This window comes from Rattus norvegicus, chromosome 2 (assembly GCF_036323735.1).
Source record: "Rattus norvegicus strain BN/NHsdMcwi chromosome 2, GRCr8, whole genome shotgun sequence".
Taxonomy (NCBI): Eukaryota; Metazoa; Chordata; class Mammalia; order Rodentia; family Muridae; genus Rattus; species Rattus norvegicus.
This window is the reverse complement of record NC_086020.1, coordinates 150,100,770-150,126,482: the sequence shown is the minus strand read 5'-3', so window position 1 is coordinate 150,126,482 and position 25,713 is coordinate 150,100,770. Positions and strand designations below refer to the sequence as shown.

The following is a 25,713-nucleotide window of genomic DNA, read 5'->3' as shown; positions in this document are numbered from 1 at the left end:
ATTTTATGCATTGAATGAAGCATATGACATTTTTCACCTTGGTCTATTCCAAGTCTAAGGTAGTCAAAGCTCAGTAAGGTGGCATTAGTGGACAGTTCATAAAAAGCGAGCCATCTGGATGAGTTCACAGTACAAGTATTGTGGTACTGTTCACATTGGTCAAGGACTAGCATTACCCTCAAATCTCAGCAGGAAGGCACCATGGGCTACAGCACTGGAAACGGAGGTAGTGAACAACACAGTGGGCTCGCTGCATTACTGCATCGTGACTGCATCATAACACATGCATTATTTTATAAACTTCAGGAAGGACCTTGTAAACACATTCTACTGGGAAACTCACACTTGCCTTGGAAACTCGTTCATTCTTCTATGTCTCTGCTTGGATGTCAGACATGGGGGACAGAATTTAGGTTTAGAAATCATGTCCTTGTTTATCCTTTCCCCTAGGTTGGTGACCTCTTTTCTCCTCGGCTAATTCCAGGTGTTCCGGATCTCATTCGTCCCTGTCTGATGGAGCCAATGGGAGAGATGTAAATGTAAATGGCACTAACGCTGATGGAATAATGTACCCTTTGAGAGAGCCGAAAAATTCAGTGTGTGTGGAAATCAGGTGTCTGTCAGAGTGCCGCGGTACTGTAGATTCAGTGTTCTCATCTGGTCATCCGGCTTGTGGTCTGAATGTGGCTTCAAAAGTTTTCCTGATTGAGTGGGTTATTGCAATTTCATATATTCATCTTTTTTTCTTTTTAGAAAGATTTTAGGCTAGAAAATGGAATGAGAACTCATGACTATAAATTTAAAACATCATATAACCTAATGCATAGACTATAAGGTTATAGCATTTTTGGGGGTAACTACTGGGTTAAATGGTTCATTTACTTAGAATGACTCTGGACTTCAGATATAAACATGTGTCAGGAGTTTTCAGGAAAAGATACTCAATGTAACTTTGTTTTAAATTATTCATCAGAGTCCTTTTTGTATACTGGCAGTTCATTATTGTCTATTAGAAATGAGTCTGGGGGTTGGGGATTTAGCTCAGTGGTAGAGCGCTTGCCTAGGATGCGCAAGGCCCTGGGTTCGGTCCCCAGCTCCGAAAAAAAGAACCAAAAAAAAAAAAAAGAAATGAGTCTGAAAGAAATACTGGCCTATAGTTTGCATTTTTACAGTATATTTTTCTTTAAAATTATTTTAGTTTTGAGGATTTCATATATGACTGTACTATACTGTGTTTATATCATATCCATCTCCTCTACTTCCTCTCCAACTTCTGTCCTTTTATGTCCCCACCTTCTCAAATTCATAACCTCTTTGTTTTAATGTCTTTGTTTTACACACACACACACACACACACACACAGACACACACACACAGACACACACACACAATCACACACACACAGAGACACACACACACAGACACACACACAGACACACACACAGACACACACACACAATCACACACACACACAGACACACACACAGACACACACACACAGACACACACACACAGACACACACATAGACACACACACAGACACACACACACAGACACACACACACAATCACACACACACACACACACACACATTCTACAGAGTCCAGTTTGTGTGGTGTATTGCCTGTGTGTTCAGGTGTTTAAGGCTGTCCACTTAGGATCAGGAAACCTATCAGGAGGGCTTATTCTTGGAGAAAACAGATTCTCCCTCCCACCACAACTGGTTATAAAATCTTAAAATGTTCTTTATTTGTGAACTAAACATAAAAGTATACCCTTCAACACTTTGCAAGTTGCTACATTATGGAAACAATTGGCAGCCCTTTAAATTCTTAAGAAAAGCAAAGCTAGGAAACTTTCCTGTGTTTAAAGACCCATGACAATTACATTTCCAGCCACAAACAAAATAAATTCTTTTCACTCTTGACTTCCTAATGAGGCAACAGGCACTTTGGAACAAGTGTTCATGCATTTATAACTCAGGCAGGGGTTTTTGGATTCCAGGATACAAGGAGGTTATGAAGTTAGCTTCTGGACGCTGCTCTTGTTCTTCACAGAGAATCACTTCATTTGGAGGGAAGAGCTGTGCTTGGCTTAGAGAAGCTTTCCCCCTTCCCCGGGCAGAGTGTACAGTGAAATATTTCGTTCTGTGCAGGGTAATAAGGGTGATTACTATCGTGGAGTAACTGCTTAAAATCAACATACATCCAATAACTCAACACCAAGTCAATGCAAATTACAAGCATTTACTGTAATTAAGCCATCACTGATCCATCACTGAGAAAGAATAGAATTGGGAGCTGAACTACAACTCTGAAGGAACATTGTATAGCATATTTAAAGGATAAAATCATAGAAGGAAGGGGGAGTAGAATGGTCTATAGCATTGTTCAATCATAGTTTGACATAAGGGGTTGAATAAGGGAGTTTCCATAAATCAGGATAGGAGTTGGTGCCTGGGCCTGGGAACATGAACTTCTTTGGCTCTGCCAGCAAGATAGAGACACTGTCCTAAAGATGTCTGGACTTAGACATCTGTTTTCTAACAAATTGTCCCTGAGATATCTGGACTCAGACAACTGTTTCCTTACAACAGAAGCTGTTAAGTTATTGGGAAGTCCCTAGTTCCACTAGAGCCTAGGACCTTGAATTTAGTTTCCCCTTGTGATTAAATAGAGTTTGAAAATTAAATGGTAATACTCAGAATAAGTTTCTTTTACTTGTTTCCAACAAGTACATGTCAGAACATAAGGGTCTAGGTAAAATGATATATGTTTATAATTTTATTTAAACCATATTCCCTTAACACATCCTCTAGGTTTTCAGTTTAGAATTTTGTGTAGGTTTGATTCATCAAGCCATCAGGAATCTACAAAGTATCTTATTAGCCAATATGTTTTAAATTTCTTACTTTGCTATTGTGTCTGTTCAAGGTTTTGATGGAGTAGTCCTGGCTGCGCTTTGAGATAACTTGACTATTAACCACTGTTTCTTTCTTTCTGCTTGTTCTTGGTCAACTTTGAGATTTTGTGTTTTATATAAAATCCATTATCTTTAAAAATCCTAATTATTAATACACTGTGAGTAACCCAAAACCATGTCTGCTTTCCTCCCCAGTCACTAGTACAGTGTGGTACACAGGATGGCTGTGTCAAATGTGGTTTGATGAGTTCGAGCTATGGGCTAGTGCCACTTATAAAGCCTTGTCTTGTGTAGATTGACAATGCATGCCAGTTATTTTGTGCCAGCCATTTTTTAAACCAATGCTTATCATATATTTGGAACCATTTACAGAAAAAAATGAAGAAGACTTAATTGCTATTTTACTTCTAACTGGATTATTATTATTCTCTTACTCAGATATTATGACAGATTTTATCAGCAAATATTTTCACACTGCTTTTTCTGTTGAATGCTGTTTGAGAGAGGACACAGAATGAGAGTAACCATGGTCAGATCAGTATTTCCTGGGGAGTTATTTCATGATATGTCTGTTTTTAGAATGTTACTTATAATGTTTATTTCATCTTTGCAAAGTAGATACTTTTATAGCCTTTTAAAAAATAGACCATTAGAAAAATATAGAATTGTTGTGTGACTTGCTTGAGGCTACTCAGCTAATGAAGCTTAGAGTCATTATCATAAGCCAATATATCTGATTCCAAATGTTAACTGACATAAATATATAATCTTTATATCAATGAGATTTCAGCCAAATTTAGATGGAAACCAAACATGTATGATTATCCTATGAGTTTCAGAATACTCATACAAATTAGCAAGAGTATGTAACTATTATACCTTTAAAACATATTCAGTGTAGGAGATTATATATCTCTCTGTGACTCATGGGGCATTTTCTTGAGGTACAGTGGGATGTACTACCTAATTAAGATATGTTCAGTTCCTTCAGGAAACCATACATTTATGTCTAGAAATAATTCTATTGTATTTTAATGAAATTCTTTGAACAAAGCAACTTCTATCATGACTATTTCTGACATTACTAATGTCAAAAGCCATAGGCGAAGATTGTATATAGACTCTGAGTGGCATATAATATTTCCGCTGGAATACAATTGGCTTATTTGTCTAATTCTTCTGTAAATAGTCTAGATGTGAAGACCGTAGCTTTTTGTAATACTGATGTTCTAAAGCCAAGTTTCCCAGTAATAAATTATCCATAAAGGGCTACTAGATAGCATAATAGCATGGATTACCTGAATTGCTGTTTGAAATTTGGATTTTCTAACCTTCCATCCTTCTAAGAGTGGGATGGGGAGTTTTAGGAGGCGCCCTGCATTTTCATCATCTTTGCCGTGTGGTGCATCATTTCACTATAGCTGCATTCTCCTCTGCTGTCCTACAGGTCCTGCTGATAAGCTCCTGGGCATACTATTAGTGAGGGGAACTTTGGCTTTCAAGTAAGGAGAAAGAAAGTCTTGCTATTGAAACTGGTTTAAGCAGTAGGCTTTCTATTGCTAACCTAAATCCATTCATTATTTTCAGAAGGGTGTCAATAGAGGTCACCAGCAAGATGGTTGTCTACTGATTGAATTATCTAATGGTAGTTCTGGGCATTTATCTCTCTCTTTTCAGGAATTCACTTGAACCAGGAAAACTGAATTTCAGACATTTGTGATAGAACGTAATATCACTTTTAAGTTAGGTACCTTCACCTCCACTGTTTTGAAGCATGGAATTCCTTCTTAAGACACTCATTTAAAGAAACAAAAAGATCAAAATACTAGTATCATCCGGTCATGGCTGCTGTTTTGTATATTTTCCTCATAAGAATGCTGTATACTGTTTGATTTCATAAACTATTACATGATTTTTTAAGAACAATGATTTTATTTTTTTGAATAAATATGTGAGTTTTATTAATTTAAGAGATTAAAAATTTACAAACTACTTTAAAACTGAGTTAGAAAAAAATCATATGTTAATAAACATACGTGATGGGTTGAGAAATATGAGATAATTGTGAAGCAACATAAATGCCTGTGTTTTAGAAGGTGGTGCTTAAAAAGCTAGTCATCCACTTAGAAAATTTCATTATGCTGAGCTATGCCCCAATGCAGTTTGTAGATGCCTGTGTATTGAATGTTGGTTTTAAATTCTTCTAATCCTATTTCAAAGGAGATGGTGTTCTATTATATTAATCAGCTTGCCTTTATTACCTGCCCACAAAAATATTTTGTTGGATGCAACAATATCTAAGACACAGGGGTAAAGGCTGCATGATATTCAGCAAATAGATTTGTAGTTTTTGAAAGCACTGCCAGACTCCATTCCTTGGTCTTTCTTGGCATCAAATACTGATCTCTGACTTTCTGTGGCAACAAAATATAGATGAATGGGCTATACATTGCTCCCGGGGTCAGCCCAAAACTTCTGGAATACATTTCTTTAAAGGTTCTTTCTTTGTCTTTCTTAAAAGTCTAGAGGAAGATTCTGAAGCCCTTGAGCTTATCAGGGGCCTTAGATGGCTTCTATTCAGATTCCTGAATAGATGTGAGCCACACAGCATTCATCGATGTCCACAATGGATCACATGTTGTATTAAATCATGGATATAGTAGTTCTTAAGAGGGTTTTCTCAACATCAGCACTATTTACATGTTGAACAAGATGAACCTTTAAGGGGCTATCCTGTCCATCATGGGATCCCTAGAAGCATCCCTGGTCATTCACCAGGTGCCACTAGAGTAGCACCTTTTGTCCCATCCCCAGAGGGAAAATGTTCAGATGTTCCAGATATCCGCTGGTGGAAGTCCCATTGGCTAAGGTAGTATTATTTCTTAGTCTTGAATATGCCACACAGAGTTCTCTGTTCTATTTCATACAATAAATAAGCTTCTGAAAGTTAAATATCTAAAAGTCAAGGAAAACATTTACACAAAGATCTTTATACTGCAAGAAAACCTAAAAGATTAAAGATTTAAATTACTACCACCCAGTAATGAATTTTGAAACTGTTGCTATAGAAATTTTTATGTGTTTATAAACTGTATTTTCTCTTCAAAGTTGAACCCAGGTTTTTTGACTTCATCTAAAGGCATACAACATGATTTTGCTTTCTGAAACAGCTTTAAAATGTCCGTGCTTTCATTGATAAGTGGCTATTAGCCCAAATGCTTGAATTACCCTAGCTGCACAGAACACATGAAACTCAAGAAGGATGACCAAAATGCAAATGCTTCACTCCTTCTTTAAAAGGGGAACAAGAATACCCTTGGCAGGGAATAGAGAGGCAACAGAGGCTGAAGGAACACCCATTCAGAGCCTGCCCCACATGTGGCCCATACATATTCAGCCACCAAACTAGGTAAGATGGATGAAGCAAAGAAGGGCAGGCTGACAGGAACCGGATGTAGACCTCTCCTGAGAGACACAACCAGAATACAGCAAATACATAAGTGAATGCCAGCAGCAAACCACTGAACTGAGAACAGGACCCCCGTTGAAGGAATCAGAGAAAAAACTGGAAGAGCTTGAAGGGGCTCGAGACCCCATATGAACAACAATGCCAAGCAACCAGAGCTTCCAGGGACTAAGCCACTACCTAAAGACTACACATGGACTGACCCTGGACTCTGACCTCATAGGTAGCAATGAATATCCTAGTAAGAGCACCAGTGGAAGGGGAAGCCCTGGGTCCTGCCAAGGATGGACCCCCAGTGAACGAGATTGTTGGGGGGAGGGAGGTAATGGGGGGATGATGGGGAGGGGAAGCCCATGTATAAGAGGAGGGGGAGGGGTTAGGGGGATGTTGGCCTGGAAACCGGGAAGGGGAATAACAATCGAAATGTAAATAAGAAACACCCAAGTTAATAAAGATAAAAAGTCTGTGCTTTTGTATCGGCATTTTGTCACAGTTTTCCATTTTATACATACTTTTTGGAAAGAGTCTTAAAATAAGTTGTATAATTAAACACTTTTGTGATGAGATGTGATAGATTATTTTATTATTATTTTATTTTTATTTATTAATTATTTTATTTTGAAAGGATTTTATTATTAGAATAGTGTGAAATATGCAATATGCAAAACTCACAATTTTCTTTGACACCCCTGAATCTTAGCCCCCTTTCCCTCTGCGTGCTGTCTTCCATGCCCTACCTACTCTCAGCTTCCTGTCTTCCCTCTGGCCAAAGTAGCAAGGTATTTGGACTTTTTATTTAGCTTCAACCTTAACATTCACCAATGTTCCCAGTGGCTGATCTTTCATGCTGACTAAGGCTCTTTGCACTGCTCTGTGGCCCAGGTAAACACTTGCCAGGAGACACCCTCCACTGGCAGCTGCCTGTTGGGAAACATGGCAGATATGCATGCTGGGTGACACAATAATAAAAAGGAAAGAGCTCCACCCCCAGTTGAGGACATATTGATAGTTGATGACTGTTAGTGTTAAATAACTATACTTCTTTTCCTTTTTTGCATGTCTGTGATTTGTGTGTATGCATGTTTGTGTTGGTGCATGAGTATTTGTGTGCATATAAATGCTGAGGCCCAAGGATGATGTGAGAGGTCATCCTAGAATGTTCTCCCACTTTATTTACTCAGGCAGGGTTGCTCCAACACACATAGAGCACCCTCATATGACGAGTTTCTCTAACCAGTTTGCTCTGGTTATCACCTATTTCTGCTTTCTGAAGCTGTTTTTTCAGGAGGGCCAGGACACACATCCATCTTTTATCTGTGTTCTGGGGATCCCAACTGCAGTCCCAAAGTCCTTCTCAGCACTTTAAACACTGAACCGTCTTCTCAGTACCCACAATCAGTTTTCTTTAGAGATATGGCCTCTAGTATAGTGACCATGTTCCACTGACTGGCTCAAACCCATGCACACATGGGCAGTGCTAGTTAGACTTAGGAATTTGGAGAAGATTGTGGAAAGAAGGATCCAGGAAAAGTTGGAGTGGGGTGAATATAAAATAAATAAAGCAATATTTTAAGTAAAGTTTAGGGAGGAGGAAAGAGTCTGCTCTCGGAGGGATTTGTTCTCTGCTGGTAGAAGCAGAAGCTGTCCAGTTATTAGAAGGCTGTGAAAGGAAGAAGACAGTGGAACAAGGATGAGGTCAAAGCAAGAACAGTGCAGCTGGAGCGTATGAAGGAAAGAGCAGTCTAGCAGACACACATGCTTACCAGAACATTCTGATCCAAGCTGACGTGCATATCTGACAGAAGACCCTCTTGTAAAATCCACCCACAGGGTTGTGCTCTCAATCACACCTGTGACTGGGGCAAGAGAGCAGGTTGTAACTAAAATTCATTTCATTGAACCTGTAAGAAAGTTTGGTTTTGAAGATTAGGTAGATTCAACAGTTCAGTACTTGATTAAATCAGCTTTTGATAATAGACCATTTGTTCTACTAATAAAAATTCAAATACTTGGGATCAGCCTACCTTTCTTAGAATTCAAAATGTGCTATAAATCTTGGGAATGACCTTTAGAATAACCTCCTTTACCTTAGTTTTTTGTTAAACATTTAAACTAAATTAGAACATCCCATTTGATAGGATGCTGCACAAATTAAATGAGCTAATGTTTGCCACTTATATGACAATTCTTGATCCCAGTAATACTCTTGATACTTAAGACCTCTTGTTATTATATATTTAGACATTTATAGATTTTATTCTTTTTAGCATGTTTATTATGGTTTTTATACTCAATATATATCATTTTATATTTCATATACTTTTTTCATGATGTAACTCAATTTTAACAAATCCTTTCATATTCTCGTCTGCCATCATGTAATTAGATTTGTCATTATTGCAGGATTGCTAATAATGCCAATCATTCAGAATTCATTATTTCAAAGAAGGAAGAACTCCTTTAAAAAGATTTATCTTAGCGAGATTGTGTGTAGCTGGGCAATAGTGTGACGTGCCTTTCCTCCCAGGACTTGGGTGGCAGAGGAAGGTAAATCTGTGAGGATTTGAGGCCAATATGGTCTACAGAGATAGTTCTAGGGCAGCCAAGGACAGACAGACAGACAGACAGACAGACACACACACACAGACACAGACACGCACGCACGCACGCACGCACGCACGCACGCACGCACGCACGCACATGTCTTGAAAAACCAAAACCAACCAACCAAGAACCAACCAAATAAATAAAATAAGATAAAAGAAAAGGTGTGTGTGTGTGTGTGTGTGTGTGTGTGTGTGTGTGTGTGTGTTCCTGAAGGAGGTTAAGAGAGTGAATGAATTCCCCTAGAGTTAGAGTTTCTGATGGTATTTAGTGTGAGTGCTATAGTTGAACATATGTCCTTTGAGAGATTAGCAAACTCTCAACTTCTCAGAGATTTCTTCATACCCCTATGAAAAGTTTTGATGAGCTATCTTTATCACAACATACATTGGGTTATCACAGATATTAGGGGTTCACTTTATGTATTTCTATGTCATCCAATGCATTTTCTAACTTTTAGAATAAGAATAAATGCACTATGCACAAAATACTAAAAATACTTCAAATTCTTTTGCTGTTTACACATTTTCTCATATTTTCCTTGAAAATAATTAGTTTTGAAGAAATTAAAAAATTTAGTATCTTATTCCTCAGCCTGAAGATTCAGGAGGCATGAGTGATGTATAAATAGCATAAGTGATCATCTTCAATCTTTGTTGTTTTCCTGTTCAGCACCCACATAACTAACAATCAACCCCTTTGGAAGGATGTGGACAACATACACATTGCCTTTCTTTCTAGGCATAATGGCAACGACATTTTTAGAAAACTTTTTTAAAACGAAGGAGTTATAGTTTTTTAAAAATTATGGTTATTTATCCAAGAAAAAATGTCTACTAAGGAAAAATTGAAGCCTAAGGGATTATTATACAGAAACTAGGAACAAATTACTCTCCATCTCCAGTGAGTTTTAAAAAGGGGTTAAAACACAATGTGAAGTAATTGTCTTTCTTAATGTAATTGGTTTGTGAATGACAAAGAATTTCTCTATGGCAAGAGGAACCACCAAAGCAAAATAACCATTCTTTAGGTACATTCTTTGCATCTGAAATTTATAAAATACTTGTATTTTTATGAAGTAGAAAACAACATGTCTATATTCCTCATTATGCATCTCAAATATCTAGAATCAATGCTTGCTTGTGGGAATATGTTTTATACATGTTTCCTATGTGTGATATAGCCAGCTGTTGGTGTCTAATGCATTCAACCAACTGTGGGTTGAAAATACCAAAAAAAAAAAAATCAGTCTGTATTACAAAAGCATAGCCTTTTTTCCTAGCTAATACTCAAGCAATACAGTATTACAACTATGTACACTATTTTGGTTTAATTATAAATAATCTAGAGGTGTTAAAGTATGCAAGGAGTTGGGTGAGGAATGTATACAATTCCATTTTATAAAACAGTTTGAGTAACAGTAGCTATGAGGGTTTATGGAATCCCCCATGACTTTGGAGGGACTATTGTGTATAACATGTGCCTTCTTTCCTCTAAGGGTTCTAATGATGCCATCTATGAAGGTAGAAAGAATTCAGGTGTTGGAATCACACAAACCTGGGCAGATATCATGAAATTTTTAATTTCAATTCTGATACACTCTTGGTTTAATTTTTCTAAGACTTTAAGTTCTCTTATAAATGAGGATATTCAAAGAAAGAGTCATCCGGTATGCTTGTATAGTGACTATAGTGTTGACACCTAGTTAACATGTCTATATAAATTTGAAATGTGCTATATGAATAAAATTGCATACAATGAACATTAAATATGAATTTCTTCCTGCTTCAACATGGAAAACAAAACTTTACAAATAGGTCCAAAGCTAGTTAAATGGAGATAAAGTACAGCTACATAAGTAATTAGTGAGGCTGAGGAAGTAACCATTATATGGCAGGAATAAAAATGGCTTTTTTCCAACATAATATTGAGGTGAAAGAACAATTTTTAAGATAAATAGCTAAAACCACCTTCATAGGAGAAGGGACATTTACTATATTCAGAGAATTCTGATTATAAAAGAGTCAGATAAAAGAATTACTATTTTCTCAAGAAAAGGAAATGTAAATATAAACAGAAGAAAATAAATTTAAAATTTTTGTTTTTAACTATGTATTAAACCTAAGATAATAAACTGAAAATTTCCTGGTGATTATAGCGAAATTTTAAGAATATATTATATTTATATATGTACCATATATAATATGTACATATACACATATGTGTACACATACATATATACATCAGATGTTGTTTGATGTAAAAACCAAACAAAATAAAATGGGGAAATACATTTCTGTATTGTTTTTACCATGGCGAACTGAACCTTACAACAAAGCATCCACCCTAATTCAAGAGGAAATCTAAATAAATTAAAATAAGCAAATTAATTCTGAAAACATGAGAATTGTGTATAAATAAGGCATATAAATTAAAAAACATTACATTAGCTTGTGAATTGACAGATAATTAAAAGTCAATAAGCCAAGTGGATCAATTGCTTTTATGTTATAAGTTTTTGCTATGAAAGTACATGTATTTTTCAAAAATCATTGATGATATAGTTTAAATATATATATTTTATTGTATATAAAGTTTGTCTTTAATAAAATTAATACAATTTCTTTGGGGCTTTTGTCCAGTGGTATCTAATTTATACTGAAGTACTCAAAGAGAAATATTCTAATAGCTGCAATTCAATTTTAAATAAAGTGTAAAAGAAGATGGACTGATGATGGTTAGTAGGTTGCATAGATGAAAATTACATAATTACGTGAATTATCTTTCCATGTGCTTGAAATTTCCATAATAAAATATCAGATAAAGCCATTCTAATACAAAGAGAAACGTTATACCTAATAAGGATGAAATGGCAAATCTTTAAGTTATTACTTGTTTAGGTATAGGAAGAACGACTTTTTTCCCCATATGATAAGTTCAGGAACTGGAATGCCAGGACTGGGCATAGAGGATTGGGTTGGTCCTGAAGGGAAAGTCTCAGATCATGGAGTGTTTCCCAGTGGTCTCATGAGGAGGATCTGGGAACATGGGCATTCTTCCTGTGAGAGTTAATGTCCTTCTAGAGGGAATGGTGTTCACTAGAAAGGCGGGGGTGGAAGATGGGTCCTTCGGACTGAGTGCATATTCAAAGGACTGGGAGATAAAGCACCAAAGCATCCATTATATGGCTGAAGGAGGATTCCATTTTAAGCACAGTTTTTATTCCTTTCTTGGGATTTTCTTCCAGGTTACTCATGTAAATAACCGTGTTAGAAGTTAGGATACTTTATGTAGGAGCTCAGATGATATCATTTAACTCTGTGTCTTTGCTAGGTTTCTGCTAATCAACCCAATGCTTGTATTTCTCAGAAACTGCAGGTAATGAGTATGGGGATAGAGTCTTCTTTTAATGGTACCTTTTAAAGGTTTGAGAAATCACAGTGCTCACATGGGTTTCCTGTAATAGTAGTTTTGCTGTCATGTAGAGAGAATGAATCAGAATTATTTAACTTCTCAGAAGCACTTAAACACTGAAAGTGAACTTGGGAATCCTTTTTATTTGATGTACATATTTTGTTGGCAAAATGGAAAGACTATAAATTCAAATGTCTGAGAACTCTAGTTTTGAATGTTCTCATGGAGAGAGACCAACACAGTAAAGAATACAGTTTAGCTCTCTATCCCTATTACTGTACCATGGAGATGTGGCCCAGTAGAAACAGAGCTTAGTGTGAGTCTTACAGGGGCTGCAAGCATAGAGGCTGTGTTGACCAAGATGGTGTCTGTGGAAGATCTGAAAGATTTTGAAAGGAGATTTCAGTCTGAGCAGGCAACTGTCTCTGTGTCCTAGAGCACAGAGTTTGGATGTGCCTGGTTCCTGGTGTGAAGCAAATACAGTGTTGACGTCTGTAGAAGCATCATGATGCTGGAGGAGCTGTTGTTCAAGGTAGTACAAAGGAACAGCACGATTATGTCTTCTACCTGGGATGAACAACTACTGACTCAACAAATGTGAGAAGGCTCTAAAGTATGTGCGAGGACTGTTGTAGATTGAGCCCCAGAACAACCAGAGGAAGGAGCTGGAATATCTCATTGATCAGCCTATGAAGAAAGATAGACTGGTAGGCATGGCCATTATTGGTGGCATGACCCTGGGTGTGGTGGGCCTGGCTGGACTCATTGGACTGGCAGTGTCTAAGTTCAAATCCTGAAGGCAGCCTCATCTACTCTGTCCCCGGGCATCTGGGATCCTGGGGGACAATAAAAGATGATCCTGCCCATTCTCACCATCACCTTCCCTTTTCTTCTGCAACCTTTGCTGTCCACCTCTATACTCTCCAAGAACCTCAATCTCCCATCCCCTGGCACCTGTTATTAACCCTAAGTCATGCTTTGGAATGAGTGTAAACAAAATTAGGCTATGGCTTGGGAAAAACCAAACCAACCCCTCCCCCCAAAAAACAACAACAAAAAGAAAATAGTCTATAAAATATTTTGCTTTAGCACATCTTTTATTGAACGTAATGTCTTTGATGTTAACATTTTTCCATCTTGAAAACTTTACAGTTTTAAATATGGAACATTACTGCATAGCTTCTTGGGAAGATTTTCTTATCTTTTGCTTTCAACTCACTTAGTTGATACTATTGGAGATGTTTAAGAGCCTACATCTGCTAGAGCCTACTGGAGACAACCACTGGAGAGCTTTCAGTGGTAAAGGTCACCTAGCTGGCTTCTTACATGTAGTTCCCACTGCACATTATTTCCATGAGGTAGGAGGTGTATAATTAGAATAGAGTCAACCAGGATTCAGACTGTGATTGTAGAAGCATAAAAGTCATCATAGGCAAATGTGTAAGGTCTATTGTACTCAGGCAGGCAGTGATGTACGACCAAGCACACTCCTAGTCCTAAGCATGAAACACCTGATTAGCTACACAGGCACAACCTTATAGTTCTGTGTAAAGTGACTCACACGCCATGACTCTTAATCTTCACAAATCAGCAAAGTAGGTCTCTTAGCCTACATTTTGTGGATAAACAGCCTCAGGCAAAGAGAGTTAAGTTATGCCAAAGTATAATTTTGAAAAGGAAATATCAAGACTCTCAGTAAAGTACAGAATGGATACGTGAGAAGGGCTTCATTGGATCCTTGAACTAATGAGATTGAGATCAACTTAAAGAGAATTTAAGAAGCAAGGGTGGCTTTCAACAACTTGCTACATATAAGACTGAGTTCATGCTGGGAAGCATTGATGCTTGGGATTGTTTCATCGAATAAAAGTTATTGGTATTTCTGGCAGACAAATTCTATAGGTCAACAAGAAAATTCCCCCACATACTAAAAGCCATAAACAATATGTCTGATGAACACTAGTAGACAATTTGTCTGTTATGTTACATTATTCTCTCCCTCTCTCTCTCCATCTATCTATCTATCTATCTATCTATCTATCTATCTATCTATCTATCTATCTATCTATCTATCTATCTATCTATCTCTTGCTGTGTGTGTCTGTATATGTGCACACATACATGCACACACGCACTCACAAGCATGTTATTTTCTGCATTTGCATGTGGAGGCCAGAGGTTAGCACTGTCTTTCTCTGCTACTCTCCAGTTTACTTTCTTTGAGACAACATCTCTTATTGAACTTGGTCTTTGTTAATTGAGCTAGACTGACTAGCCAGGACATCTCAGGCATTCTCTTGTCTCTGCAGAATCAAACTGAGATTATATATGAATACTGCTGTATCTGGCTTTTAAAATATTATTATTTTATTATTTTTTTGAACATAGATGTTTTGCCTCTGTATAGATTTGTGATCCACGGTGTGTACTTATTGCCCACTGGGACCAGAAGAGAACATCAAATCTTCTGTATCTGGAGTTACAGATTGTTGTGAGTTACCATGTGAGTACTTGGAGTTGAACCCAGGACCTTCATAAGAACAGCCACTGTGTGCCCTTAGCAGCTAAGCATCTCTCCAGTCCTTGTAGGTTTTGGGGACTGAACTCAGGTCCTCATCCTTGGGTGTCAATCACTTTTCTGACTGAGTCATATCCCACTGACCTACTCACCCACACCACCTAAAATGTTAGAATCCATCATGTCTATATAGGCAACTTTCTCTCCCAGCTAAGACATATTTGAAGCACAGGATGATCTGGATCAATCAACAAATTCATTCAATAAACATTAATTTCAAAAGCAATATTTTTTTTCTTTTTTGAGACAGTTTTTTTTCCATGCACTCTTGGCTGTCCTTGAACTGAGAGATTTACCTGCCTTTTTCCTCCTGAGTGCTGGGATTAAAGGCAAACACCATGACTTCCCGACACTGACACTGAGCGGTAATAACTTTTGTTTTGATTCATTGGAGATTGTGGAGATAGTAGAGAAGATATTGCATTAAGAGTGGCAGGGAAGGGGCCCAATAGTCTACCCTTGATTGCATCCAGGTGAGACCATTGAGGAACAGAAGACTCAGGCTGAAATCATGTTCTGTAAATTGCCTTCTAAGATAGGACTAATGATAGTGATGGCTTGAAGTTCAGGAAATATCACTTAAATGGAGAAATAAAGATTTGTTTATATTCAGACATTTATCTACTGTCCTCTCCCCATTTCTTATGCTTTAGAGTAAGATAATATTTCCAGTTTGAGTTATAGAAAAAATGACTTATGTAAACTTTGAACATATTGTAGCAGGTCATATATAATTCTTAAATATGTCACGCCACATGTTATATAAAAGCTTTAAACATACACTACCTCATTTACAATCACAGTTACTAGGTGAATCACATCATGTATCACAGTGGTGGTTTGAATGAAAATGGCCCATAGGACCATAGGCAGGGGCACTTTTAGAGGTGTGACCTCATTGAAATAGTTGTGGCTTTGTGGGTGGAAGTGTGTCCCAGGCTTTCAAATTTCACATGCTCAAGCCAGGCCCAGTGTCACACTCTTTCTTTCTGCTACCCTTTCATCTAGATGTGGAACTTTGAGCTACTTTTCAAATACTATGTCTGCCTGCATGATGACAGTGGACTAAACTGAGTTGTAAGCCAGCCCCCAATTAAATGTTTCCCTTTATGAGATTTGCTGCCATGATAGTGTCTCTTCATAGCAACAGAAATGCTAACTAGGACATATAAATCACATATAAATACATAATCGCACGTAATGTCATCATGATGATACAAAGAAGCCACTACAGTGTTGAGAGTCGCAGGACTGACCAAAAAGTGAGATCGTCCATTTCACTGTTTTGTGCTTCATTTGATCTTTCTTTGATGTGTAGCTGGAGTAGGTGGGAAGCTTCAAACTTTCTGTTAGTACCAGGTCCCAAAAGTAATGAAAATGGAAGGGTGATGCTATGGCTGAGGGAAGCTAAGGAGGAAGATACATAGCAGGCTCAGCCTTCCCACTCACTCCCTCTTCCTCCCTGACAGGAGAAATCAGAAAGGGTGACATGTTTTTCAGGACTTAGTGGGGAAAAAAAAAAGAACATTTGACGTGCTTTGTTCAGAAGAGCAAACAGCAGATGCTACATATGTAAAACTAAAATGTAAAACTTTTCCCTTTGAAACTATTCAACTACTTACAAAATGTAGGTGTGGTCCTGATTCCTGAGTGCAGCAGCTGGTGTTCCTGTGATTGGTGAGGCAGGAGTTGGCAACATCCTCCAAACATGGACACAATGCAAATAGCAGGAAATACTGTTTTTGGTGTCCTAATTTTGTGTAATTCATACATGAAAATGCTCAATAATACTATATCTTGATTAACATTGTTTTTTGGGGGTTTACTTTTTTTGTGATATATCAGATCAAAACACTTATATCCTTCACAAGCTTCTTTCATTTATTAGTGTTTACTGATGTTTGAACTACATGTATTAAAGAAGTTGTATAGTTCTCAGTATGTGTGTGGTATTAATCAAACTCAATTACTCTTTTTCCACCACTCTCCTGTCTCTCACAGGGATTATCCTGCTTTTAAGTCACATATTTTCACTTCTACATGTGAGAGAACATGCTGAGCTTGTCTTTTGTGTGTCTGCTTTACTCTTTAAAATACGCACATCTACATCCATCTACCTTGTGACAAATGGTAGGGTTTTATTCTTTCTTATGGCTGAAGAATGCTACACTATATAATAGGTATGCCCATACAAACATTATGTACACTTGTGTCACATGTTTTTATATGGACACGTAAGCAAATTCTGTAGCTTGGCTCTGGTGAACACTGCCGCCACAAACATGGCTTCCAGACAACTCATTGGTTTTTGTGCCCCTTGAGTTTTTATCCAGAAATGGGATAGCTGGGTGATAGAGCAAATTTATTTTTAGTTTATTTGAGGAGTCATAATTTATTGCAGAGAGTGGTGCTAATTTACATCCCCACTAGTAGTACATTGGATTTCTTTATTCTCTTCCCCCAGCACTGTAATAGCCATCGTAACTGGGCTAGAATGCAATCTCATAGTGGCTTTTATTTACTTTTCCTTGGAGGCAAATGATAGCAAGCAGTTATTAATATAGGTCTTTTGCCTATTTTAAATTATATTATCTGGATTTTTTAAAGTTTTTTTTAATAGTTTAGTTTCTTATATATCCTAGATATTAACCCTATGTCCAATTCCGGCTGCTTTTTCACTTTGTTGATAATTACTTTGCTGTGTCATGTTTTTGTATTGCTATAATCTCATGTGCCATTTTTAATTTTTTCTTATGAGCTGAACAGCTACTCAGGACATCATTGTGTTTAAACAATGTCTGGAAGTAGCATTGTTAATTTGTTGCCTTGAAAGCAGCATCAATTACAGATGCAAATCACGAACCATTTTTGGTAATGTTATTTAAGATCTTTCTTGCTGAGTGTGGCACTGCATGCCGGGAGTCCCAGTTCGTAGGAGGTAGAGGCAGGAGGATCATGAGTTTTAAGGGAGCTTAGGTACAGAGTAAGACCCAGTGGGCACAAGTGTCTTGAGAGTGGAGTGTTTTACAGTCTTTAATACTATTAAGGTAAATATCTGCTAAACTATGTAAAAAATGTTTTAATGCATGCACATCTGATTGTTCATAGTTTTTTCTAGAAAACTCATTCTTCAAATAAAACAAGTTTTTGAAGTTAGACTTTAACTTTAAAACACGATTTCAATATTTTCTCTGGTGTTTTCAGAAAGTTATTGAAGTTATACAGGAAACTTCATGATTTCTACTTACTGGAAAAAATTGGTATGCTTTATTATTGCCTCCAATTACAATGAAAGACTAAGTTAGAACTGTCTATTTCACTAAGACTTGGTTAGAAGTGTTGTATAATAATCAAATAGTTTTTTTTTTCATCAAATGTCACAATCTTCAATTCTATATTTATTTTTAAGCTTATAGAAATTGTATATTGACTTTGTAAGGTTGAGTAGTCTTGCTTTAAATTATAAATTGCATTTATTTACTTATTTGTGCTCATGCATGCACATTAGTGCACATGTGTGTGTTTGTGTGTGTGTGTGTGTGTGTGTGTGTGTGTGATGCTGTATGTGTGGAGGGGTGAGAGTGAGCCTTCTTCTTATACCAAGTGCCCCTGGGTGTCAAGCTCAGGTTCTTAGGTCTTGCCCTTACCTGATCTGCCACATTCTTGGCCCATAATAAACAGTTTTTTTAAGTATTGGACATCATTCCTTAATATCCTGCCGATTTTATCACCTAAGAAACAGCGGTTGTTGGGCAGTCACTGCCACTGTGACTGTTGCCATCAAACCACCTAAGTCTTTGGCTACATTTCTGCTTCGGACTGTCCTAAAACTGGTGTCTGCAGGGACAGTTGCTCTAGGTGCTGTTTGCCAGACGCTGTCTACATGTGGCAGAGTACTGCTAGACCATTTCAGCACATCCTACTTGTGTGCATGCTCCATTGTTAGGGGAACGTTTCTTCATATTGTGTGAAGATGTGCCTTTGTATTTTCAATTGCTAATTCCGTACTAAGGTAAAAGAGCTAAGTGCTGGCAGGGTTGTGGTATTGTCATTTCTATGACCCTTCACTGGATTTTCTATTTTGTAAATATTCATCCTTCTTACCTGCCTAAAGGTAATCTAGAATTGTGTCAGAGTGTATCTTGCTACTTATAGGTTATAATAAAGATCATAAGGCCAACTGCTTGGGCAGGAAGGAGGAGGGTAGAGGAGTGACACGGATGTGACACTACTATGAGCTAGGTTTGGTTGACAAAATCATTTCTTTAATGTATACATGTAGGAATGAGTGCATTTAATCACAAGGTAATTCTGAGAATTTTGTCAGCTTTATGAATTGTCTTAGAAATAGTTATGGATGGTTCCCAAATTATGACTCTTAATATATCCCAATGATGCATTAAATGAAAACGGCACTTTAACTATTGATCTTTTCCTGGGCTAGCAATCTGATGTACAATGTTACCTGATGCTGCTTGGCAGCCAGAGTGCACAGTTAGCCAAGCAAGCATGGCTGTGAGCATCCCACACTTTGTAATATTACTCTTGGGGATACTGTGTACTGTATCCTCACTTCCCACCATGATCATCCGTTTCCTACTTTGAGTGGGAAGGAAACGTAGGAGGTAATTACTCTTGAGATGAAACTCAAGATAATTGCTCACCATGAAGGCATCAAGTCAAGAGCACCCATCATATGCTAGTTAGAACTTTACAATTCACAGTCTTCAACAACCTGAAGTAAGGCTGCTTAAACTCTTACCTTTTATGACTCTGTCTAAGAAAGCTTTATTGTGCTCATTTTCTTTTACATGAAGTAATAAATCCTGGATAAATATTTGATACTGCAAGACACAGGGTACATTGGACATTTTTCAGTTGATTAATATTTTGATTTTCTAATTATGATTCCTGAGAACACTGTTTTGCATAAATATGTAGTTAGAGAAAAATGGCAGAAGCATGTTTATAACCATTTCAGATATGGTTGGCTGCTCTATGTAATCTGAAGCCAAACCACTGAAGGATTTTTGATGAAACTCAAGTGAGCAACTCAAGTTGCACTTTCTCTTTGCACAGTTATTCATAATGATTAATGCAAAGATGCAATCAAGGTACCCTTCTACAAGGGAATGAATAAGGAAATAGTCACAGGTCTTTCCAAAGCAGATCATTACTTAAGAAGGAAAAACAGAAGGCAACCAAAGTATGGAAAGACACGTAAGAACCACCCTACATATCACCATGCAGGTGGCAGCAAGTCTGTGAAGGTCAGGTCTTGTGTGACATCACCTCTGGTGTAGTCAGGAAATGGCCCAATTATGGAAAAGCAGTGTTTGCCAGTGACTCCAAGGGGAGGAATGGAGTGAACAAGGGATGATTTGCTGGAACTTGACATTTCTAGTAGTGAACCTACCTCATACTATATCGTAACAAGGAATACATGCCAGTATGAGTTTGTCAACATCTACAAAGCATACAGTAACAAGGGTGAACTCTAATACAGCCTGTAGAATTTATTTAATAATAATAATAATAAATAAATGATGTTTTATCAATTCTAAAATAAAAACCAAAGCAAACCATACAAAAACCAAATAAAAACACCACAGTAAAGAAAGAAAGATGTCAACAATACAGAGGATGTGGAGGAGTACAGTGGGCAATGATACGAACCAGGGGAAAGTCAGTGTGCTTTTCTTCTCAAGTTCTCAAACAGTAATTACAAACCCAACACTTTAACAGAATACAACATGAATAAACACTAGATTGACACACACTGAAGAATGATAGTAGGATAATATTGTCTTCTTTTTCTGTAATTTTATTGCTACTCTCCATAAGGGCAGAAGACTTGCTATCTATTGTAAAAGAAGCATGATTTGTGCTAGTCCTTTAGCAGCATGATTTGTGCTAGCCCTTTAGCAGCATGATCTGTGCTAGCCCTTTAGAAGCGGAACTGTGCTGCTTTAGGCAGGGCTTTGGTGTTCATGGTGTGAGGCCACCATGCGTGCAGGGCAGAGTCCCGGCTTCAGTGAAGCTTTGGGATGCAGCTTGGGTGAGCACTGCTGAAAATATGAGATTCATCACACTTAGGGGTTTGATTTTAAACTACGTTCTTATTGTGACCAATTTTTGTGCCCTTGCCCCAGCCCCTAATTTAGCCAAGATTTATCAGTGCACATGTAACCCCACCTGGAATTTATAGCCCACAATATAAGAAGCTGTGTATAAAGACTGAGAAGTGAATCAGTGATGCAAAGAAATTATTTGTGTCAGTTCTACTGTCATCACAGTGAGAAGAGCTGGACCAATGGATGATGAGGAAAACAAAATACTTTGCCATGTGAATGGAAAGCCAGAGAGATAATGAATATTACTTATTTTAGTGATAATCCAGGCTATGGCAAGAAGTGTTTTGAATGCACTAGAACAGAGTGACTACATAAATACTAATATTGATAACATCATACATGGTTTCAATGCTTCAAACGGCAGCACACTTTCCATAATACAAAGATTGGTGGGGAGGAAGCAAGAGCGGTTATTGAAGGTACTGAGGTTTTTAATAAAGACCTCGTAGGACAACTGTAGATGAGAAATACCTGCCAAGAGAAGCAGTTAATATTGAGGAAGCAAGATTCTTCTTGGGGAATATGTTACAGCACACACAAATTCATCAATAGTCTGAGTTGGTTTTAAGTCTGAAGGCATTCAAAGGTTTTGTCGTGCTGCTTTCGGGTCAAAATGTTACCGGGTTCAAATGAAATCCTTTTAATAATTTAGCACTTGGAGAGAATCAGATCTTTTGAAAAATGTGACATTTACCTGTTCCTGCTTTATTATTTCCATAACATGAAAGCTTAGATGACATCTACAGTCTTTAAAGATGGCTTTGAATTGCTCCATTCTAAAAGCAAGAGAATACTGTAGGTAAGATGACTCTTTTTGAAATTCTTCTGATTTTATACTGTGATTCTGGGCTTCCACAGCATATCAATCACCTGTATCCTCATGAAGATGTGTATTTGCTTCTGGAAACAACCACACACAGTCAATCAATGGTCTAAGGTCAAACAGTGTGTTTCTTATCCAAAGCATGCTCTTCAGGCCAAGGGGTTTTTAGGTTTTTGAAGCCCTTGAATCTGTTAAAGTGGTTTGAGATCTTTGGACAGGTTCATCACTCTAAACCCTACCCAAAGACTTACTGCAGAATTGGAAGAAACCACATAGAGTTCACGTATGAATGGCATTTGAGAGAAAGTTTTAAAGACATATTCAAATGCTTTAGCCAAGATATTTTGGAGTTGATAAAATAGTAAGACAATAGTGACTAAGAAACAGCTTGACAACCATTGAACTGAGCACAGGGACCCCAAATGGAAGAGTTAGAGAAAGGACTGAAGGAGCTGAAGGAGTTTCTAACTCCATAGGAAGAGCAGCAGAATCAACAACCAGAACCCCTAGAGCTCCCAGGGACTAAACCACCAACAAAAGAATACACATGGAGGAACCCATGACTCCAGCTGCATATGTAGCAGAGGATGGCATTGCTGGACATCAATGGGAGTAGAGACCCTTGGTCCTCTGAAGGCTCAATACCCCAGTGTAAGGGAATGCCACGGTGGTGAGCTGGGAGTGGGTGGGTGAGTGGGGGAGCAACCACATAGAAGCAGAGGGCCGGGGGATGGGAAACAGGGTTTGCGGAGGGGAAACCTGGAAATGGGATAACATTTGGAAGGCAAATAAATAAAATATCCAATTTTAGTTACAGTAATATAGTCATAGGCTTTCAGGATAGCATTCATTCAATAGATAATCATACTACTTTCTTGTAATACAGGCATTGGCTATATGTCACCCAACTGTGGGTTACTTTAAGTGTTCTGAGTATGTTTAAGGTAAGCTCTGATGATCAGCTACACTAGTTTAGTGACTTAAATACATTTTTGACATATTTTCAACTTATAACATGACGCCACTGAAAGTTGAAGAGTGCCATAACTTCTGATTGTTTCTTACCTCTGGGTCTGGGTCAAACAGTTTTGTTCCATTGCATGTCTCATAACTTTTTCTTAAAAAACAAAGAAACTGGGTATTTTGAAGAGTAACTTAATTTGGCAACTTTTAATCAGATTCTTTCATCTTCCAAGAGTTTGTTTTCTCTGTTACTGTTTGCTTAGAAACACTCTGAACTCGTTTTGTACCATCTGTATTCTGTTGTATGTGGTCACAGAAGTTTCTGCTCGCTTGGTTTAATTGCCAGCTAGTCATTGAACAGAGGTTAAAGGCCTGGAACCAGTTAGACCTAGACTCTCACAATGGACTCCGTGAATGTGTTAGTCTTTAATGCAGCTGTGTCATTTTCTTTCTGCTTTGAACTTCGAAGTTGGCTGTAGGGCAGATCTTGTAGTGTTCTGCAGGTCTTTCCTCTGCACACTTGCTGTGATGAAAAGTATTCACAAGCCCCACTCCCACATTATCAGGGATATATGTAGCTTTCCAAAGGCTTAGTGGAGATTGTATTCACCAGCTTCTCTTTTTGATGCTTTTTGCTAGTCTGTTGTTTGCTGTGTTGTCAAAAAAAATGCTTTGACAGTGTAAATAACAATAAAAGTATCACGCACACACACAAAACAAAAATAAAAAAAAAGACTCCCCAGAATACATAGTTTTTACCTAAAAGAGAATGAGAGTTTCTTTATCTTTGAGCTGATTCTCAGTGACTATAGCTTGTGAACATGGATTTAAGTTACTCTAAATTCTATGGTCCAACACAGAATTAGCGTCATAGTTTTAACAGTATCAGAACGAAGGAAATCATAAGTCAAACCCATTTTAAAATACATTGGTTGCATCAGTACCATCAAGGGCAGGGGGTGTTGTATGAACTTGGAGAAACCTCAGCTACAAATCTCAGATGCTGTCTAATGATCCCTTAGTTCAGGGGTTGGTGGTGGAAATTACTGGTGTCTTTAGTTACTATATCTTAAAGTCTTTCATTCAATACTTACAATTACGTTAGGTCAGACACCGGGGTGAGCAGTGGATGGCTATGAAGGGAGCTAAAGTAGTCCAAGAACCTTTGACTGGATCTGCACCAACATTTCTCTACAGTTACTGCATTTCTCATCAGCCTTCAGCCTTTTAGGTTCAGCCTCTTGGGACTTTAGTTTTCAAATGTGAAGGGGTAAGCTTCATACTGGGTGAGCTTTGAATCTGGTCAAATAAGAGTTTTCAAGTGCGTCTTTTCACTTCGCAGGTTAAACCATGACAGTTTTCTGGAAATGTGATTTAGACGGAGCCCACTCTGTGGCCTGTAGTGACTGACAAGACTGCTGACTTCACAGTACTGTGGAATGTTGGCTTTCATTTTCAAGTTTGTTTGCAAAGCTGGAGATAGGGAGACGGGAGCAGGCTGAATGAAATGACTATGAATGTTTGCTATTTTTTATGGACATTCAGTCAAGTTTCTTAAAGAAATATTCCTCCTAACTGCAGTAAAACATTCTGCAGTTTCTAGAATTCTACAAAAACCCAGCACTTATATTTCTGCAAGTTTTCTGGTTGCCTTTATAGAGAAGAGAGACTTTAGAAAAACCGTACTATATTGATTTCACTCTTTCTTTTGATCACACCTTGAGGTATTCTAATAGTATCAGTAATTAAGTAGACAGCAAAGTACCAGCTAAATGAACGTTATTTTGTTTTTTTATTTTCCACCCATGCACCCGTCTACCTATCTACCCATGTATCCATGTACCCCTCCCCAACCAGCCAGTCCGCCAGCCACCACCTTCAGATATTTTGGCATCTGCTACATCCAGATTTAGTTAACAAAATTCAAGACATTGGTAGTTAAAATATCTGAAAGTAACGAGTTACAATTTATCTTGAATGAGAAATGAAATACCTTAAGTTTTTTAAGCCTACAGATCTTAGAAAAATCTAATGTCACCTTGAGAATAAAAGTATTAGCAGTTAAAAATCTAATAGAGTACGTAAAAATGAAACAGTAAATGTTTTGAAATAGCATATCCTAAGTGGAAGATTAGAAAATGATCAAATATAGGCTCCTCACTTTATGAATTCAAAATGAAACCAGTCTATGGATGAATAAAATATTTTTCTAGGTATAAAAAGATACTAAATATGAGATTCTAAGGAAATGAGATTCTAGACTGAACATTTTTCTGAAGACTGTGCAATTTATGTTTATTGTATTATCCCACTTCCATGCTTTGTCTAGCTAGCAAAGTAAGGAAATGGTAAATTATAAAATAATCCCTCCCAAACTCCAAAGCAGTAGCAATAATGTCAATAATTTTAAAGTCAGAATGCAAGGAAATAGGTTCCACTATGACATTTTCATACATTTATGTCATAATACTTTGTCTAATTTACTTCTCTCCCCCATGGCTCATTCTCATTGCAATGTTCTTATTTATGGATCATCTTATTCACCCCAAGTAGCACCCAGCTTATTTTGTTTGTTTGTTTGGTTTTGTGTTTTTTAATGATTGATTTATTTATTTTACATATATGAGTATGCTGTTAATGATATATCAGAAGAGGTCATGGGATCTCATTACAGACAATTGTGAGAAACCACATGGTTGTTGGGAATTGAACTTAGGACCTCTGGAAGAGCAGTCAGTGCCCTTAACCGCTGAGCTAGTTCTCCAGTCCCCCACCTTCTGTTTTCATGTTACATGTGTTCAATTGATTC

General features: G+C 37.5%; 1 pseudogene; it reads left to right on the top strand.

Moving 5' to 3' along the window:
* Positions 1-201: 201 nt before the first annotated feature.
* Positions 202-13,203, top strand: Fis1-ps1 (fission, mitochondrial 1, pseudogene 1; annotated as a pseudogene).
* The last annotated feature ends 12,510 nt before the right edge of the window (positions 13,204-25,713 follow it).